Here is a 13,731-nt window from a genome sequence, read left to right as displayed (position 1 = left end):
TTTTTTTGTATTCCAAATACTGCTTTAATAAGACTGAAAGTCTCTCTTTTTCTCTCCTTATAGCCCTACAGCAAATAAATGGAGGTGTCAGCCCAACACCCTTGTAGGTTTAAACTGAATGGAAGTGTCCTTTTGAAAAGCTTGTTCTGTCTGACAGTTCTGAATGTGCTCCTATTGCAGTTCCTTTGAACACCCATCTTTTCTGTGTTGGTGCTCTGCTGACATGGCTTTTCGTTGAGTTAAAGATTAACAGAGTGCTGCAGAATGACAGGACTTTGTGATAACTTAATTGCATGAAACATAGTTGTTCCTATGCAAATCAGAGTGTAATTGGTCACTAAGAAATTACTGTGCCTGCATAAAGATGGCAAAATGGATTTTGGACACACGTGGGGAATAATCTGTTACCTTTTATCATACTTGAAAAACATAGTTCATAGTTTTTATGATGAGTGTTAGAAATGCATTTCATGCCATGAAAGTATTTGATGATGTACATTAAATATCAAGTCTGAGAGCTCTAAAGCCTCCTTCATTTTAAGTGTATTTTAACTGCTGACTTTAGAATTAACATAACAATGTGGGAGCTCTGCAATAGATTTATGAATTGTGAATCCTAATGGACATACCTTGCAAAGGTCCCAGGGTATTTACCAGCCAGAGAGGACAAGGTAGAAACTCTTTTAAATGAGAAAACACTGAAGAAGCTGCCTGAAATAGTTTCTTTATTACAATTAGGTTTGGGTAAGAGTAAGTATAGGATTATAGCTTCATCTAAAAGAATATCATAAACCAGACAGGAAAATGATATTATAATCAGAGAAAGGGGATCACTCCAGGGCAATTGCTGCAGCTCTGCCTGAAGGTCTGTGCTAAGGAGCAAATGAAAAAACAAGGTTAAGAACTAAAGAGGTGTGTGATGACCACCAAATCTTTACCAAACTATTTAGCACTTCACCTTAAACAATTGCAGGGTATCATAAACTGAATTACGTGAGCTAAGCCCTGTCTGGTGTTGAAAGAGTGCAATTACAGCACATCCCATCCTTCTCCCCAGTGTTTCAGTGCAGAGGTTCAACACTTTAGGAATGCTAAAGCACAACGGAATGGAAATGGTATTGGAACAGAAAGAGCCTCCCGAAATGAACTGTACGCAGCCCGTTGTGTTGGCATGATTGATACTGGAGCATGTAGGTGTAATGAAACTGATGCTGTCTCTTCTGCACCTGTGATTTATTGAGTACAAATTTAAGATGAGAAAAGGCCCCATACCAGGAGCTGCATCTTCCCCCTCAAAGAGGGTATGGTCATCCATCACCAGCCATTGCAAAAGGCCCAATAGTGAGCGGCTCATCAGATGAGCCAATAGTCTCTTTGTTGGGATTCCTAACAAGTGTTGGATCAGCAAAAGTCTATTTAGGCTGGTGGACCTTTCAAGACCAATTTGTAGTGGGTCACTGATTCTGCTAGTGTATTATCTTCTTTACTACTAGTACCAGTTGGGCAAGCAGCAAAGATTAATGATTTTAGCTGCCGACTGTTTGTGGCAATCTACTGCTTCTGGACCAAAGATTAAGATTTTTTTGTGCTTTACTAGAAAGGACACACCTTTTATCTGGGACCCATTTTTATTTGCTGAGTTCTGTACAAATACTAAAAGAAAAATAAAATAATGGGCACCTCAGTTGCCTTTTTAATGGCAATGAAAAGGATTTTTGCTGGTGCATAGCACAAGAGAAGCAGGTTTTGAAACGGAATGATAAAACTCAAAGCTGAGGGTAAGTTTTGTGCTCTTTGGGATACAGAATATGATGGAGCACAACTCTCTGCCTCATCTGTCAATACACAGTGCTGGAGAAATCCTGAGATCTCCCTACTTCTTAAAAGAAGAGGAATGAGGGAAATGAGACTCTGTATACCAAGAGCTCATTTTCCAGGTTCATATTTCATTATTATATTTATAATATATGGACTTAACATGGTGTAAAACAACTCAAATCCATCTCAGGAACCTAAGTCTGTGCTGGGATCCCGTGGCTTCTGGGGAGTTCCTGGGATGCTGAGTGGCCTTGGCCACTTTTGCAGCTACTTTTTCTGTAAGAGAATTCCAAAATGAAGATGTTGTGACTGTATTATAATGGTAGAACTAAAGAGACACTGACTGACAAATTCAAAGAAAGTAAAAAAGGTGTGGGAGAAACTTTGATTAAACATATCTTTTCAGATATGTTATCTAATGGGATGTTATCTCACTAGCCCAGTAGTAAACTCCTGTTCCAAGCTCAAGAGGTTGGATAGCAGGACTCTGGGCAATTCTAGGGAAATGCCACTGGCTCCTTACAAAAAGATAAGACCTGGTACTGCTCAGCTCCCTGGGCAAACCACTGTTGAAGAAATTAGAAGTGGAAATATAATGACAACTAAATAACTCTGCTGTTGGAAAGGAGAAGGGTAAAAGAACCCTAAAAATGCTAAAAGAAACCCAAACCACAGCACTTCTAAAAATTCTGGTCCATTTTCTTTATCAGTATTATTTTCCTATTTCAGTGTGATTTGCCAGAAGCTTCCCACAAGTTGTAGAGGAGAGAACAGGTCAAGTTGTAGAGGAGAACAGAAGAAAGTTGTGAGTAACCAGGAATGAGAGAATGGTACAGAAATCAGTGCAATTCCTGCAGGAATTATTCTTCACAGAGGGCTTCGACTGCAGATGGACCAGGACTTGTGGGTGAGCTCAGGGATGTCCTGTGCACTCCTGGGAAATTAAAGATATGGCTCAAGAGTGTTTCCAAAGTAAAGCCCAGGATTTTCTCTCTACTGAAAAACAGGACAAAGCACCTGAGTGCATGAAAAATGCACTCATCAAGTATCTAATTTTTAAAAGGAAGAGTTATATAAATGACCTTATAAAAAATGTGATCTAATTGTTTCCACTACTGCTTCTGAAATTGCCAGGGCCTTTTCTCCTTGCTTGTCATTGTTTGTGGAGTCATAAATCACAACCCAGGAGATCACTCAGCTCCTGACACTCTGCAGCCATGCTACCAGGTCTTGTGTCCAGCCAGGCCACGAGCACTGACAAGCTGTTACTTGAGCAGATGACAGGTTTCAAATAGCAGAAACTACAAGGATTTCACCAAGTAAAGAGATTTTAATTTATGTTTTACATGCTTATCTTCTACTCCTGTCGTAAGCACTGTCAGAAAACATGGTACTGCTCCTGTAGATGCTGCAAATTCCAATGATGACATCTAACATGAATATGAATTTTCCGCTGTGCTATTTCTTGAAATATTGATGAAATTTCATAAGGCATGTAAAGTTCTCTGGTTTTGAAGAGAATTTATTTTAAAAAATCTTCCATGTGTTAGATGTAGGGTGTTTTCCTCCTTCAATTCTGAAATAGGCTTTCATCAAAAAAGAAAACCACAGAAAGCTGAAATTTGCTACTCACACCTTGAAACTTTTTGTTGTCTGTCTGTCTGGATTTGCCCTTGGTTGGCACAAGGTGCTGCAGCCAGGGCTCTTCTGGCTGAGAGCAGCAGGGAAAGCCAAGCTGCCTGTCTGGCTCAGCCACTGGAGCAGCGTGGCCCTGGAGCAAGGCAAACAGCACTGCTGCCACAGAGCCAGGGTGATGACAAACATCGTTTAAATCCCAGCTACTCAAACAACAGTAGGTGTTTCACAAATGGGATCCTTCATCTGACAAATGTCTCTCTTTTGTTCCCCCCACACAACTGAACTTGCTCACTTTGCAGCTGTATCCCGTCCCCTGGTCAGCCTTGCAGACGTGTTTTGACTTTTCTCCATGAACCTGGGCCATATTTTAAACACACAGGTATGGAAACTGGAATCCATCTGGCACTGAAAAACATCACACTGGAATTTCTTCTCTCGTATCAACAGTAGAAAATGCTCTTCCGAAACAACTTCACAAATAATCAAACAATTAATAAAGTTTGAACTCATTCCTCTAGGAACTCTCTTGGATTTAATGACATGAAACAACCAATATGATGGTAGTTACTAAGCTGAACCTCTAACCAAACCCCTTTGGCAGTCATTCTTTTTGGGATGATCATCCCATAGGCTGCAGCTTCCTTCTTTGAAGAAGCTCTCCCATGCTCAGGGAAAGTAATAAAACCAGTTTTTTCAATGAATCATCGGAAGATGACTTAACCTTTGCTCAGAAGGAACAAGCACCTGACAGAAAGTTGGGGCCAAGGAATCAACCTTCCTGACCCATGCAAGAGATACCAAGAATTGAATTAATAACTGAGCATTGGCAAGGGCAGAGCTCGTGTTGTGGTGAACTTCTAACTCAGCTGCATTGGAAATTAAATGGGGAATTACCTATGGGGGAGTAAAAGTTGGACAAATTTCTTCATAGTGGGAAAAGTGAAGAAAAGGAAAGGGAAAAAGAGGATTGTAGTAATCTCATAGTGCAATGTTTTGGGGATTCTTTGGTTTTTTTTGGTTTGTTTGATGTTGGTTTGTTTTTTTTTGTTTTTTTTGGGGGGTTTTTTTTGGGTCTTCTTCTTTTCAAGCCAAACACGATTTTGGCTTGGTTTGATGAAGCCTTGGTCCATAGGCAGAGGACACTGGTGGGCAGTGTGCTAAGCAAGGGCCAAGGACTGAGCTTAGACTTTTCCAAAACCTTCCTGGAGAGCAAACCCAAGCAACTCCTCATGGCCAGGAATGGGGAGGATATACATATAGGAGAGCTGCATGTTGTAAGACCCTTTTCTGTGCCCTCTCAACTCAGGTACAGAAGAAAAAAGTGCTGCTTTTAAATCCATTGAAAGTCCTCCTGCTTAGCGTAGGCTTTGCAGAACAAACAAACAAACAGACAATAAATGCAAGGATTCTCTGCAAACACAGCACAGTAGTAATTGTGATACTTTGCTTCCTTCCCACTTTAAGCAGATCATTATTTCATCCAAGTTCAGGCTTGGATGCAGTTTTTTTTTTCCCTACTGAATTCAAAGGCAAAGTGCACAGCTGGCCCAGGCTCCAGTCTGTTTTACAGAATCGACCTGCCTTAGAGGAAGATCAGATCTCTGTCCTGCTGCTCAGTAGCCAGAGGAAAGCACGAGGGCAGCTGGCTGGAGCTGCTCTGGGACACCACGAGGCACCGAGCAGAGCTGAGCAGAGACTCCGTGCCCTGGGGAGCACTCAGGGACACTGACAGGGAGCAGGGTGACACCCTCATTCCTGAACAGAGACTGAGCCCCTGTGTCAGGTGTGAGAGGCTGGAGGAACACAAAGAGTCAACTCCAAAGAGCTGCTGTCAAAATCACCTTCCTGGCAAAGGAGAGAAGCCCTGCAGGACAAAGTAGCAGCCCTGAATATTCACCTCTATTTAGATGTTTGGTGATTGAACAGTAACATCCCAGCTCTTCCACAGGAGATTTTTAGCCACTTTCATGGGATAGTTTTAGCCAGTAACTCTTCTTAATTAAAGAGGTCAAATGGCATGACCAAGGTCAGAGAGGAAATTAGTGGCAGAGCAAGAAAACCTGATTCTTCTCCCTCATCCCCCCGAGTTCCATTAATTGCTCCAACTTGTGGAGGGCTGAGCTTAAAGAAACCAACAGGAGTTTCAGTGGTTTGAAGGTCAGGCCCAAGCACAGCAAAACCCTGGGGCAAAAGTGTGTTTCTCCTCTCCCTCCCCTGCAGCAAGTGTGTATTTCAACACCCTCAGCAGAGGAGGTTACTCCTTCACTGGAGTCCCTTGAATAAAGAGATGTTTCTGGGAGCACACTGAGCAAATGGGTTATTTTGAAAGGACAAGTTAGCTCTATAATTTGCCTTCACAATGTGTTCTGTACTCTAATTACAAATGCAAACACAGTAATTGAGAACAGCATCATAAAACTCTTAAGGAAGCCATAAGTGATATAATACATGGACATGTTTACCATTTGGTACAGCAGGATGCCTCTGTGATGTTTTCCCCATGTTTAAACAGGGTGGAGATTTGCTTTTCTTTCATAAAATTAATTCCATGGCAGCAATTCTTCCCTTAGCCTCCCCTCTCCTGAGCCTGGCTCAATTAAAATACAGCTATCAGAAAACATTTCTTCTTTTTCCTCAAGTGAGAAAAACCTCTCATTCTTTTGAAAGATATAAACTTATTAATTCAAGCTATTCCAGAGGGAAGAAAAAAAGAGAAAATATTAGTGTGTTCTCTGCCTATGATATCCCACTTGCTTGCAACAGCAAATAATTCATCAGGATGAAGTGTAGAAAGGACTGAGGGGCTGCACTGCTGCTCCCCCTCTTTAACTGTCCTTGGGGAGCCTTCAGCCCTTCCCATGGCTCACAGGAGAGAGTCCCCACAGTTTTCCTTCAGCTACCCGCTGGCTGGACAGTGCAGGCAGGCATTGCCTCTTGGTGCTCTCCACCCACTGACTGTCCTGTGCTGGGGTGTGGAGAAGAGTTCAGAGCTCCAGTTTTTCCCAGTTCAAGGAGGGTAAGTGGCTCAGGCCAGGGAATGGCCAATGGCCAAAGCACCAAGCTGCTTGCAGGCTGGCTGAGAGCTTTCTGCCTGGATGGACAGCAGGAGGGTGTACAGCACCCAGCACAAGGGGCACCCCTACACTCCTGTCTTCACCCACTTTGCCCTTCTACACCTCCTTTTCTATCCTTTCTTGAGTCACCCTTCCAATATTAGCCCGGGGTCTTGCTCCAAACAAGGCTTTAAATCAAGGCAAAGTCCAAGGACTTCAAAAGCGTTCCCAGATAAAACACAGAGGAATGGAAAACCAAACAAATCAGCCCCACCCTTTGGAAAGCACCTTTGGGAAGCTGGGGAGGAGTGACCAGGAGGATGCACAGCACTCAGGGAATGCTGCAGGAGGAGCCGTGGGGCCGAGCCTCTCGCAGAGGAGCTGGGTAGCAGCACTGAGGGGATCAGGGCTGAGTGTGCACAGACAGGATCCTACAAGCTCACCTGAGCTTAACAGCTGCTAAATAACATCACCAGTCATGTGATTCAAACCAGAACAGTTCAACCTGCCTTTCGAGATCAATGAAGACGTGTGTCCCCTCTGCAGCTCGGGCAGGCTCACACCCCGTCTCCTCAGATTTGCTGCAAGCTGCTATGGCCTGATTTTCAGAGGTGCTGAGTGCCTGCAACTCATCATGACAGGCTATACATCAAATCCATCACCTCTTGGGAAACTTGATTACCCTAGTGGAAACCCTCATTTCAAGCATTTAACTGGTTCCTACTGGTTTCAGCCGGTCAGCTCAGTTTTGGGATGGATCACTCAGTTTGGGCTGTACTAGGAGAAATAAATCCAAGTCAATGTACACCAGTGAATCCACTAGAAAGGTATCAATTAAAAGAAAAAAATAATTATATTTTTAAAACACTGAACCAATAAAAATAACTCACACTTGGCTGGTTAGAGCTGTTCATCAGGTGACTTGCTGAACAGATGTCTCCAGCTGGGAATTCTTGGATGAAATTCTTCATCTTCTCCTTTTTTTATAGAAGTCAGTTATTAAAGAAGTACATTAGAGGCTTGAAACGTGTTAATTCAAGCCAGGGAAACAACACAAAACAGAAACTACACATACACTGCCAAGGGAGAGGTTGCTGAGGTGTAATCACAGCTTTAAGGGGTGAAGCTCTTTATCTGGATGTGTGAAGGATGAAAACACACTTATTAAAGCCCCTGCAGACACAGAGTAAATGCTGAAGATAAACAGGGCACTCACACTGGAGAATCCTAGAGAAAGCTGTCCAGCAGACTCTAATCTCTTTCTTTCACAATGCTCAGAAAATGTACAAAGTGGTCGTTAATTCTGTATGAGGAGATTAGTTCACAGATATTCGACAATATTTTTCCCCAAATTTTCAGCCATGTTGAATATTAATATATGTATTTTAAAAGCCTAACTAATGCCCATGTTACTGTTTGGCCAAAGAGGGATAACTGAATCTGCTTTAGCAGGGGCATTTACTGATTGCTGCAGGAGCAGGGTATGGGCTGGAAATTTTTTGTCTCCACTAACATATGAGGAATTGATCCTGCTAGAGGAAAACTGGTAGAAACAATCTCCCTAGGTACAGCAAAGTCGAAATGCCCCTTCAGATTGCCATTAAAATAGACACAGGTGTGAAGGAACCTTCCCTGACCAGCTTCACTCCTGCAGCAGCTTGTGCTCACCCCGCACTGCCCCTCTCCCTGCTGCACTCTCCTGTATCCCTCTCCCAGCCCAGGGGATGCAGTCGCTGTTCCTGGCATCCCAGGGTGATCCGTGGCTCACTTGGTGCAGAACATCCAGCCTGGGAAGCAGAGGGGGAGAATTTGCAGCACTGCTGTGCTGTCAGCTCTCCTGCACAAACTCATTTAACCATTCTGCAGGGCAGCTCTGGAAGCAAAGAAATTGTTGCAGAGCAGCTGCAGCTCGTCCCAGGGGCAGCAGTCAGCTCCACCAGCCCTCCCCCTGTCCAGGCCCAGTCGAGTCAGATCCTCCCCTCTCGGATCCTCCTTAGGATCCTGGTAGTGGCCAGTGATGGGAAACATCTCCAGCTTTTCTTGGGTCTGGAGATGCAGAGAGATTTAAGCTGGGAGAGGTTTGTGACACGCAGCAACCACAGCCACAGAGGCTAAAATTCAGTTTTATTTCCCTAAAGACAAAAGGACAAGCTGCACCATGAGCCAAATGTCTTGTTTGGGCAAATGGAGCAGAATTTGCACTCTGAATCTGATTTTAAATCAAGGTTGTGGATCTGTTTATATGTAAAAGAAACAAAGATCAGGAGCCTTTTATTTTCTCCTGTCTTTGTAACAGCTGAGTAAGTGTTCCTCAGACTACCAGGGAAAGCAAACAGAGTAATTTCCCCAGAATTGTTCCATTTCTTTGCGTCTCTTCTTTTCTCTTCATGTATGTAGGACTTAAAAATATTTAGGGAGGAAGGGGGAGGCTTGCAGAAGCCACCTTGTTTCCAGTTTGGCTCATCTTTACTTCTCAAAAATGCACAAAAGGACTTTAATTTAGCAGAAGCCTGCATAACAGGCTTCTCCTAAATACTTCCTCACTTTTCTCCTGCACCTGGATCTGCATGGGGGGGCTAGAGAAGGAAGATAGCTGAATTCCGTAGGTGAATAGAGAACTTCATTTCCAGAGGGCACAGCAAACCTGATCCTTCCTCTTCTGATCAACAAGAGCACAGAAGCTGCAAACCTGACCAGTACATCAAAAAGGAGCTTGAAAAATACTTTGAGCAAAAAATGCTAACGGTGCATCCTTCTCCTGTAACCGCACAGATATTAAATCAGGAAACAGTACGGAACAACTACAAATACATATATACAGGGGCTGTCAAAACAGAAGCAAAACCAAATCCCTAATGGGCTCTAAAGGTGGAAAGAGCAAAAAGAATATACAGTATAGGCTTTATGATTATATTTAAATCCTTATGCAGCAAATGCTGGAAAGGGAATTCCAGACATTTTCTCTGTATAAGCAGTTTTTTTGATCCAGGACTTTGTGCAATGAAAAGGAATTACAAATCAGTCTGAATGAAAGGGTAAGGGTCTGAGGGGATGTCAGGACATGCCTGTGGACTCCTGGGCTGTAATAGCATCCTCCTGATCCTGCAAGGTCCCAGGGATGCACCCAGCCCTGGTGGGAGCATCCTTTCTGCTGCCAGGGACGTTCAGCCTGCAGCAACACTGTCTTTCTGAAAAGATGCTTCCGTGGTCCTGGGTTTCCTCAGGTACAACTCAGGCCAGAACTTCCTTCCTGGGTGCTAAAAATTTGATCATCAAGAAAGTCTCCCACTGAGCTGCTTGAAAAAAAAGGTAGCAGACTATGGCCAGAGAGGGATGTTGACCTTTTCTAGAAGATTTCCTGGTTTCTCATAACTTTGTGATGATGGGGTGCAGAACACCTTCCCTGTCTTTCTGATATTTCCCTTTTCTGTATCTCTTCCAAGGGGACTAAAAACACTTTTCCACCCAGACATCTGTTCACCCAGACATCTTCAATCCTAGGAGAAGCAGATAAGCAGGAGAGTTTTTTCTCTAGCAAGATGTGGTCCAAGTTCTGAAGTTTTTGAAAAGCCTTTGAATGACACAGAATGGTATTCCAAGATACAGCTGCAGCAATTACAGTTCTTCAGCTTCTGCTGGCTACTTCAGTCCCCAAAGGCAACTTCTGATCACTCAGAGAGGTTTTGGTGCTGTTTATTGGCTACAAGCTCCTAAAAGGGCTCAGATAATGAGTTCAACATGCCATGGTTCAAGTGGGAAGCAGGACTCAGCCAAACACTAGAGGAAAGCTGGTCCTAGCAAGGCTCAGACGGGAGATTTTGTGCTTCTGGATCAGGTGTATCTGCTAGAAACAATTTTCACCATGATGGAAAGGGGAATAATAACAAGGATGTGTATTAGAGAAGGAAGCTAGGATGAGACTGCAGAGTTTGGAAATGATGAGAGAGAAAAATTCTCTTGAAAACGAGTTTGGACTGATACATTCACGGTATGATGGGGCTAAGGCTGAAAGAAGTAACGAGAAGCAGAATGTTGCTGCTCTCTGCTTGCCTCCCTGCCGAAGGCACCCTTGTAGGAGAGGGTGAAATGATGCCAGGTGGTTTGGAAGTCACCCTCTTTCCCACCTCTCCTCCCAACCCCGGAGTGCAGCGAGACCCTGAGCCAACTGCAGAGGGTGCCACGGAGGGCTCGTCCTTCTTTCCCTGCACAAGAAGGAAGGGCTCGGGCTGGGGCTCGGGCTCGGCACCAGCAGCAGCAGCAGCAGCAGCAGCAGCCCCCCTCCAGTCCCCCCGGGCCGCGCCGCTGTCCCGGGCTAACCCCGAGAAAATAATCCCCATTGCCCGGCTCCAGCACCCTCCGAACGTCGCCGGGACGGGATCCTCGCCCGGGCATCACCGCAGCGTGCTCTGGTGCGGTGCCCACCGGGACCCCCCATCGGGAGCTGCCGCTCCCCTCCCGTCCTCCCCCGTCCCCCGAGCCGCGTTTCGGGATGCTCGTGTTTGTCTGCCCCCGCTCGGGGGGACCCGCGGGGCAGCGACACGGCCCCGCTCACATCGTGGGGCGCTCATCACCCTCTAAACCCCCCGTCCCGACAGCAGCCCCCGCCCGGCAGCGCTCAGGGACCCCCGGACCGAGCGAAGCCCAGAGCCGCCGCCCGCACACCCTGAGCCTCGCTGCTCAGCGGGGAGGTAACGCTGGACACTGCAAAACCTCGGGAAAGAAAAGTTGCCCCCTAAAAACCTACCCTTCTGAAGTGTTGGTCCGCTCCCTTCTCCCAGATCCACCCGTGCAAACGTGTCTAGAGTTAGTAATGGGATTTGCCCCGCTCTTAACCGGTTCGGGCTAAAATCTGACGAGGTCCCAGTTAACCCAGAAGGGTTCAACCGCGTGTGTTACACAGCAAAGCCGCTCTCGGACTTTGTCCAAATAATGTTGCCCGCTTTACTTTGACAATCCCCGCAGAAACGGGAGAGCGAGAGGGAAACAAAGCCTTATGATTACCAGTAGTAATTTAATCCTAAATTCGTGGGCCATTCCCATCAGCCCCAACAAGCAAACATCAACACTTTTCTTTCTCATGCACATGTATCTGCGATAGATGATTAACCAGGTCCCTCGCTACTTACACAGAGGAAAAAAATCCTGACAGCCAGCACCGTGTCTGCTGCGGTTTGGGGAATTGAAAATCAAGCGAGGGGAGGTAGGAATTAGGAAAGTGATGCTCTTTTCCTCCATCAGTGCCGGCTGCCAGCCAAGGGTAATTTGGGTTTGGGTTTGTGTTTTTTAACAAATCTCCCATTCCAGTCAACATATCCCGCTGATGTTACGGGATTAAAAAAAAAAAAAGCCAGTTCTGGGGCAAAAGTAGCACTCAGCTACCAAAACAGAGGAGCGTTTCTCAGAGAACCGACATGGAAATTACATACGTAACAGTCATCTTAATTTTCATCTGAATACCTATACTTTCTGTTTCTAAACCCGGGGACTGGGATGCCAGTGTAATACAATTCCCTTTCGGTGACCCGATTTAGGCAGAGCCCTACCTGAACAAACACGGGTAGGTATCTATGTTGCAGTTTTGAGGGAGAGATTTCAAATTTCAATGGCTCCAGGACCCTCACTGTTCTGGGAGGATGTGCCGCCGGAGCTGATCAGAAATAACATTAATCATTTTCTCTGAACTCGTCCCGATTTTGGCCGGGAGTTTGCAGAAGGCAGGGGGAAGTGAAAGGAGAGCGGGAAGAAGTAATTTTTTCCTCGAAACGAACCTTGAAAAACCGGATCTTAAAATATAGAATGCAAAAAAAAAGAAAAATTAAAGCATCTCGATTAGCTGTTTTCGGATGCGGGAAGAAGGTGGCAATTAAAAAAAAAATTGCCCGGAATGCTCGGCGGGGAGGCGAGCTGCGGGGCCGGGCAGGTGGGCGCCTCTTCTTCTCCCTGCGCGGGTGCGGAGGAGACGGGGAACCCCTCCCGAAGGATGCGGCAGCCGCCGGTGGCTTTTAGGGTGCGGGGGCCAGGGTGCGCGGAGCTGCCTCCCTCCCCTTGCGCGCAGCACCGCGGCCACGCGGATGGGAAACACTTCTGAGCTGCCTCGTTGGGCTCTTCAGCCCAGAAATCCTTCTCCAGCAACACATTTTCTTCCCAAATCCCTGTTAAAATAATAAAATATATATACATCTAATTTTAAATACACGCAGCAGCAACGCCCCTAACATATAAATCCCATCGAGTTTAATCTTTGGTAGCTGAAATAAAAACTACAATGACCAACTGTGGATTCGGGGCACGAAGCGGTTCTGACTTTAGTTAGCCGCTTAACGCTGCAAGTTTTATGGGATGTATTTTTGAAAGGGGAGCGAGTCATGGAAGACCAAAGACCCAGGAAGTGCCCCGAAATTTTATGACTGCGAGGATGGACGCTGGAAACCGATCTGTAGTTCACAGCTAAAAGATTAAGGAAAGGGACAGAGTGTGTATGGACAGGGAGATAAATGCTTCCCTCCGCCTTTCAGTAGCTCCACCTTGTGAATATACCTCAGTAATTATGAGAGGAAAAAGTATTATCCATCTAATGGCACATTTTGCAGGGCTGCATCCAGGCTTCCCAAGCTCTCACTAGTGTCCCTTTTCTCTCAGCGGCAACGATAACGTTTAGCGCGCAGGTAAAAATAAAGCTTTCCCCAAGCAGCTTTCAGGACCTCAGAAAGGTCCTGAAAAGGACCCGCACGGGGACTCTCGGCGGCCCCAGGGCCCCGGGCAGGCGGCAGCCGCCGGTCGGACCCGCCGAGCTCCCTGCCCGGTCCGCCCGGTCCCCTCGCCCGGAGCCGGCGGACCCCTCCGTAGAGGGGCACCGCGGGGCTCCCCGCCTCGCCGCGCCTCGGGGCCGCTCGTTAACAGCGAAAAGACGGCGATTCCCCAAATTAGGACTGATGGGAAAGCAGCAGCGCGGTGGCCGTGCGGACCCCGGCGCACCCCGCACCGCCGGCGCTGCGCTGTCCGTAGGGGATGCGCGGTAAGGGGAGCGCCCCGGGTCTGTGGGTACGTTCCACTCGTGTCCTCCCGCACACGCGTTCGGAGCAGCGCGACCTGCGGAGAGAGGTCTGCGCGCTCCCGGGAGCGCAGCCCCGCTTCGGGCGGGATCGGGATGCGGAGGCATCGCTCACTCGCGGGACCGCAGCGTGGGGAGCGCCGGAGCCGCCGCTCTCCGGCACTGCCGAGC

The 13,731-nt window shown here is 46.5% G+C and overlaps 1 long non-coding RNA gene across 1 annotated transcript in view; it reads right to left on the bottom strand.

Moving 5' to 3' along the window:
• The window catches only part of LOC146765713 (uncharacterized), a 41,362-nt gene extending 28,057 nt beyond the window's left edge, over nucleotides 1-13,305 (bottom strand). Inside the window, exon 1 of the long non-coding RNA XR_014949641.1 lies at nucleotides 7,400-13,305. This is a non-coding gene — a long non-coding RNA (uncharacterized LOC146765713). The remainder of the gene's footprint in view (nucleotides 1-7,399) is intronic.
• Between the last annotated feature and the right edge of the window lie 426 nt (nucleotides 13,306-13,731).

This window comes from Lonchura striata, chromosome 20 (genome assembly GCF_050655825.1).
Source record: "Lonchura striata isolate lonStrDom1 chromosome 20, ASM5065582v1, whole genome shotgun sequence".
NCBI classification, from domain to species: Eukaryota; Metazoa; Chordata; class Aves; order Passeriformes; family Estrildidae; genus Lonchura; species Lonchura striata.
The sequence above is the reverse complement of the archived record's forward strand: the minus strand, read 5'-3'. Positions and strand labels throughout refer to the sequence as shown.